The following is a 7,389-nucleotide window of genomic DNA, read 5'->3' on the forward strand; positions in this document are numbered from 1 at the left end:
TCAAAAATTCTTTGCCTGGGCTGGCTTCAAAGTTCGCTCCTTCTGATCTCTGTCTCCTGAGTAACTGGGATTACAGGCGTGAGCCACTGGCACCTGGCTTATAACACATTTTGTTTATCCATTCATCGGTTGGTGGACACTTGGATGGCTGTAATGTATAACAATGCAGCTGTGAGTGTGGGTGTGCAAGGACTTGCCCTCGTCCCTGCTTTCAGCTCTTCTGGGTACCCTGTATTCCCCGAAATGGAGGTTCTGGGTCTTGAATTCTGTTGACCTTTTTGAGGAACTGGCAAACCCTCCCACAGGGGCTGCACCATTTCAAGTACTCACTAGCAGTGCACAAAGGTTCAAATTCCTCCATGGCCTTGCCCACTTGTTTTCTGGGCTTTTATTTTTTTTTGGACAGTGGCCACCTGAGGGTGTGCCACAGCTTCTGAGTATTGACTGCCTGTTTGACCAGGATTTCTTCCCTTCACCCAGTGTCTCAAACCAAGATCCTCCTGATCTCTGCCTCTCAAGTTGCTAGGAGTATGGGGGGGGGCAGCCTCTCTCTCTCTCTCTCTTTCTCTCTCTCTTTTCAGTACTGGGGCTTGAACTCAGGGCCTTCACCCTGAGTTCACTCCACCAGCCCTATTTTTGTGAAAGGTTTTTCGAAATAGGGTCTCACAGAACTATTTTTCTGGGCTGGCTTTGAACTGTGATCCTCCTGATCTCTGCCTCCAGAGTAGCTAGGATTACAGGCGTGAGCCACCGGTGCCTGGCTCTGTCTGTGTATGTTGACATGCATGTATAATGGGTATTTCTCCATGCATTTACACATATACATAAATATGGCAATGTGGAACCTTCTGCATCTGTATTAAGCTAACACGAGTTCCTACTGATGGCTCCAACTCTAACCCCATCACCAAATTGAACAATCTACCCTGTCCTGGTCTCTTTTTGAGACAGAGTCTCACTATGAAGTCTAGGCCAGCCTCAAACTCGAGGTTCTCCTACCTCAGCCTGGGTTTATGGGTATGTGGCCAGCACACCGTGCCACTTGTCCTCCTGCTTCTCCATAAACTTTCATCCCAAGAGTGAGGAACCTGCCTGTGCCATCTACCGACTTAACGGTTTAGTTCTGGCATGCATGGATAGTGGGTGCAGAATCACTGCCTGACCTCAAGGAAAAGACTTCTCCAGTAGAGGTCAATGTCACCTGCAAGTCCCTTTGCCTTTGGTCTTAAATTTCTACTCATTTCCAGCTACTAAGGTTCACCCTCCTCCTCCAGTGAGGCTGTGTCCTGCACCCCTGTGCAGATTCTCTTGTGAGTCTGAATTCCTTCCTGGGATCTTCTATCTTCTAAATGATTCTTTTTTTTTAAGACAGGGTCTCACTATGTAGTGTGACTGGCCTTGAACTCATGATCCTCTTGCCTCAGTCTCCCAAGTATTGGGATTATAGGCCTCTGCCACCCTGCCCAACTCCAAACCATTTTTTTTGACAGTACTGGGGTTTGAACTCAGGGTCTCCTACTGTTGGGCAGGCACTGTACCACTAGAGCCACTCCACCCACACTGTTTTGTTTGTTGGGTTTTTTTCAAGATAGGGTCTTGAGAACACTTTTCTCTGGCTGGATTCAAACTATTATTCTCCTGATCGCTGCCCCCTGAGTAGCTAGGAGCCACCAGTGTCTGACTCAAATCATTATTATTATTATTATTTGGCAGTTTGGGGCTTGAATTCAGAACCTACACCTTGAGCCATTCCACCACCTTTTTTTTTTTTTGTGAAGGATTTTTTGGAGATAGGGTCTCTCTATTTGCCTGAACTGGCTTCAAACCACAATCCTCCTGATCTCCACCTCCTGAGTAGCTAGGATTACAGGCATGAGCCACCGGCACCCAGCTCAAATATTCTTCTTTTTTTTAAGTCACATACATTTTGATTTACTTTTCTACAGTAAAGTCACTATTTTTTTAAATTTCATTTTCATTCTGGGAATGGAACCCAAGGCCTTGCACATGCTAGGCAAATGCTCTACCACAGAGCCACATCTCCAGACCTCTACGGGTTTTGACAACAGTACAGTGTTATGCACCTGTCACCACAATGTCACATAAAATACTTTCATACCTTAAAGAACCCTCCATGGGGCTGGAGGCATGGCTCAAGTGGTAAAGCCCTTGCTTAGAAAGTACTCGGCACAGAATTCAAACCCCAGAACTGCCGAAACAAAACAAAACAAAACAAAACAAAAAACCTCCAGGTTTTCTTTTTTTTCTTATTGTACTGGGGCTTGAACTCAGGGCCCTGAGTTCAAGCACTCTACCAGTTGAGCTATTCCTCCAGGACTGTTTTGTGTTAAATTTTTTTGAAACAGGGTCTTATAAACTATTTGCTTGAGCTGGCCTCAAACTGAGGTCCTCCTGATGTCTGCCTCCTAAATAGTTAGGATTATGGGCCGTGAGCCACCGGCACCCAGCTGTTTTTATCTTTTCAATCCACTGTCCACCCCAAGCCCCACTGATTTCTTGATGGTTGACTTCTGCATGTCTACAATTTTGCCTTTTCTGGAATGTCATTGAAATGGCATCACATAGTAGGCGGCCTTTTCACACTGGCTTATTGGCTCAGGCGGGATGCACCCGAGAGTCTCAGGTCTTGTGTGGCACCCACAGCCCACTCCTTGTATTGCTGGCCAGTGCTGCACTGAGTGGGAACGCCACTGTCCTCTTTCGCGGAATGAGGCTGCATCATTTCCTTCCCGCTTTGGCGATTATGAATAAATGCTGTTGAGGTTTTGTGTGGACTTAAGTGTTCACGTCAGTTGGGTAAAATATCTAGGGGCATAACTTCTGGGTTGTTTAGCAGGACATGTTTATCTTTGTCAGAGGCTGCCTGATTGGTTTCCCAGCAGCAGTGAGCAACGCTCCTGTGACTCCACTCCTCGGTAGCGACTGGTACCGACAGGTTTTTACAATTTTGTGACGAAATGCACGTGGCAGAAAATCTGCCATTTTACCTACTTCTCAGTGTGTGGGGCCCTAAGAGTTGTTCACTCACACTGTTGTGTAGTGTTGCCACTGTCCATCTTGCAAAACTGAAACACAGGCCCCCATCCCCGGGGAGCCCCCATTCCACTTCCTGTCCTTATGAATTTGACTACTCTGTGCAGCTCGTGTCAGTGGAAGAGCTGACAGCATCAGTCCTTTTGCAGCCTGTTATGTCACTGAGTTTAATGTCTTCAAGGGTCATCCATCTATGCTATGCTATTGGTGTGTCAGAATTCCCTTTCTTTTTAAGGCTAATATCCCATTGTATGGATAGACAATATTTACTTTTAAAATTTTTATTTATTTGAATGGGACTGGGGCTTGAACTCAGGGCTTACACAGTGAGTCACTCCACCAGCCCTTTTTTTGCGATGGTTTTTTTTTTTTTTCAAGATAGGGCTCTAGCAAACTGTTTTCCCCAGCTGGCTTCAAACTGCCATCCTCCTGATCTCTGCTTCCTGAGTAGCTAGGATTACAGGCGTGAGCCACTGGTGCCCATCTGATGGTTGGTTTTGACTGTCAACTTGAGTGGGATTGAAAAGTACCCAGGGTATTGGTGGGGCACACTTCTCAGTGTGTCTGTAAGGGCGTTTCAGAGAAGATTAACTAAGGAGGGAAGGCCTCCTCTGAATGTGGACACCACGATTTCCATGGACTGGGGGCCTGAGCTAAACTAACGGGGCAAAGAAGAAAAGCAGCCGACTGCCAGCTCTCTCTTTCTCTGCTTCCTGGCTACCATGGTGTGACCTGTTCTGCTCCACCATGCCCTCCCTGCCATGATGGATTGAATCTTCTGAAATCAGGCGCCAAAATAAATCCTTCCTCCCTTAAGTTGTCTCTGTCAGGCATTTGTTCACAGGGACGAGAAAGTAACTAATGATGTCACTTTCCTGTGATAAAACAACAAACTTATAAAGAGGAAAGGCTTATTTTCACTCACAGTTGTGAAGGTTTCAGTCCTTATCACTTTGGGCCTGTGGCAAAGCAACACATCAGGTGGGAGTGTGTTGTAGAATGAACTTCTCACCTCATTACAACTAGGAAGCAAAGAGAGAAAGAGGAGGAGCTAGGGTTATAATAACCCTTCAAGGGCATGCCCCTATATGTCTGGAAGACTTCCAACTAGGTGCCAGCTCTTGAGTGTCCACCCCTCCCCATGGTACCACAGGCTGAAGACCAAGCCTACAACACAAGGGCCTTTGGGTGACACTTATCCAAACTATAGCATTGGGCTGGTGGAGTAGCTCAAGCGATAAGAGTACATGCCTACAAAGCATGAGGCCCTGATTTCAAACCCCAGTTCTGCCAAAAACAAAACAAAAAAAACCCAAACCATAGCATTTCTAGCACTGGTTTTCAAGGAACTGATTGAGATGCTTCTCACTGTGGTATATCTTTATCTTTATCTTTCTTATACTTCGTGAAGTTTTTGGATCTTTAGGTTTAAAGTTTTCAACAAACTTGGAGATTTTTCAGCCATTATGTCTTCAAATATTTTTTCTGTCTTCTCTCATCCTTATTAAATATTCTTTGTAGAATGGCTGGGCCAAGATTTACTTACTCTCTTCAGTGGACATTAGTTGCTACCACATTTGTGGTTGTAACTGACCCTGTCATTATGACTTGGGTCCTAGACATTCCCCACCACTTGTACTACCATCTTTTTTTTTTTTTTTGGTGGGATTGGGATTTGAACTCAGGGTTTTTCACTTGCAAAGCAGGTGCTCTGCTGCTTGAGTCACACATCCAGTCCATTTTGCTCTCATTAGTTTGGAGATGGGGGAGTCTCACAAACTATTTACCTGGGCTGGCTTTGAACCTCAGTCCTCCCAATCTCAGCCTCCAAAGTAGGGAGGTGTGAGCCACCAGCACCTGGCTTTATACAACCATCTTTAAGAGCAATGACCTGCTGAAGATGTAGCTCAGTGACAGAGCACTTGGCTAGCATGCACAATGCCCTGGGTTCAGTCCTCAACACTGCCAAAAGACAGGGGGCGGGGAGAGATGACTGGGCAACAAGTTATAACTATTTCTTGACTGTTCATTCATACTGCCAAATCCCTCCTCCAAAAGTTATGCCAATTTATGCTTCCAGCAGGAAAATCCTCACCTAAGGTCAATTCACGTGGCAGAACCAATCTCCAAGTATAAAATGGAAAATGCAAGATACTCCCTTTCCCATTATCCCTTGCTATTAGGACTCAGTCACATGGCTCAGGCTCCACCAATCAGGTGCATGCACCTCCAACCTTGAATTGGAAGCACATGATGACTCCACACCACAAGTAGAAGCCACATCTGGCAATGGGTGGTGGCAGGGCTGAGAGCAGGGCTGACAGTGGGTCTAGTGAGCATCTGGCCTCTGGCATTGGCAGTACACTGATATAGTGCAGGTGCTGGAGCCAGCAACAGCAGCAGCAGGGCTGGTCTCATCTGTCCATCTCTGCAGCAGGATGACAGGCATGCATAACCTTGATCCTCAGCCCCCTTCGTTGGGTGATCTGTAAGCCTCCCAATATCTTGTTGCACCTGTGGTGCGCTGGTTTTCTCCTACCCAGGATCCACTCCCCACTTCTTTTCAATCTATGGACTCTACTTTTGTCGGAGCTGTCAAATCCTAGGAGATGGAGCCAGGCTGGCTGGTGCAGGCCATGACAATCAGGGTCTCCACTGTCTCGGAATCCATTGTAGCAAGCTGGGCTCTGGTGGCTCATGCCTGTAATCTTAGTTACTTGGGACGCTGAGATAAAGAGGATTGTGGTTTGAAGTCAGTCTGGGTAAAAAGTTCAAGATCCCATCTCAACCAATAGCTGGTTGAAGTGGCACTTGCCTTTTCATCCCAAACTACATGGGAGGCTGAGATTGGGAGGATTGGGGTTCTAGGCCAGCCCAGGCAAAAAAGGTTTGTGAGACTCCACCTCAACAGAAAAAGGCTTGGTGTGTCAGCACGTGCTTGTCATCCCAGGAACCTCAGAAAGTATAAAATAGGAGGACCATGTAGGCTGGCCTGGGCCGAAATAACCAGAGCAAACATGACTGGAGGTGCGGCTCAAGTGGTAGAATGCCTACATAGCAAGGGCAAAGCCCTGAGTTCAAACCCCAGCACCACACACACACACACACAAATAATCCCTAGTTGCATTGGTGGGCATGAACCTGCTCTGGTCAATGAAACCTGGAGTGTCCATTGCAGGGGCTTTTGGGGGAAGCTTATCTTTCCCCATTAAGGGGGGCATATGTAACCACCCTGTCTCTTTGTTTCTTCTTTTCCTTCTCTTTCTTCTCCTTGTTCTTTTTTCAAGGACAAGGGCCTTGCACAGGCTAGGCAAGCTCTCTACCTCTGAGTTATACACCCAGCCCCTCGCCTTCCTCTTATTCTCCATCTCTCTCTTCCTTTTTTTAACTTATAAAGAAAAGAGTTTTTCCAGGAGTGGTGGCACAGGTCTATAATCCAAGCTACTCAGAAGGTTGGAGGGTTGAGAGTTCAAGGCCAGTCCAGTCTGGGAAAATTTAAATGAAAACAGAAATTTAAAAAAGGAATAGTGGGGTGGTTATAGCTCAGTGGTGGGGTGCTTGCTTGTACTCATGAGACTCTGGGTTCAATCCCCAATACTGAAAAAAAAAATAAGAGGTTTATTTTGGCCTTGGTTCTGGTCCAAGGTTGAGGGGCCGCATTTGGTACTGGTCTTCTTGCTAGCTGAGTAGGGAGATTGCACAGGGTATGACGTGGTAAGAGACCAGAAGTAACTCTGTTTTTCCTTTGTGCTGTGACTATGGAGCCGCATGTGGCATTTGGAGTCCTAGAAGCCACCTTGCAAACCACGAGAACAAAAGCCCAGCTGCTGTGGATGCTGAGTGGGAGACTAGAAGTGTCTGGTACCCTGATGGAACAACCCCCACCTTTGGGTGTCTTGTTATATGAGAACATCAGTTCCATTAGTTGAACTGGCTGTTAACTGGGTATTCAGTCATTTGCATTTGAATTCATTCCTGACTGATGCCCACTCCTACCTGGATGCAGCTGGGCGGGCCTTGGTCCTGAACAAAAGTGCATGCGTGATGCTTATGGTTGACAAGGGCCCTCACGCCTCTTGAGCATTAATCTCAGGCTATGTTAACTCATGTAGGATTCTTGGTTGTAAACAGGTTCCCAACCCTGGGCAACAAAATGAAAAATGACAATTTGAGGGACAAGACCAGGCACCCAGGGAAGTCCCAGAGAACCTGAGACCCTTTCTTGGAAGGTGGGCAGGAACCCATGGAAGCAGGGACCCTACACCCCAGCCCAGCTGCAGGAGGTGGGTCATTCTGGCATGATCCTCTCTGCTCTGGCACCAAAACTTGCAGTAC

This window comes from Castor canadensis, chromosome 11 (assembly GCF_047511655.1).
Source record: "Castor canadensis chromosome 11, mCasCan1.hap1v2, whole genome shotgun sequence".
In the NCBI taxonomy this organism is placed as follows: Eukaryota; Metazoa; Chordata; class Mammalia; order Rodentia; family Castoridae; genus Castor; species Castor canadensis.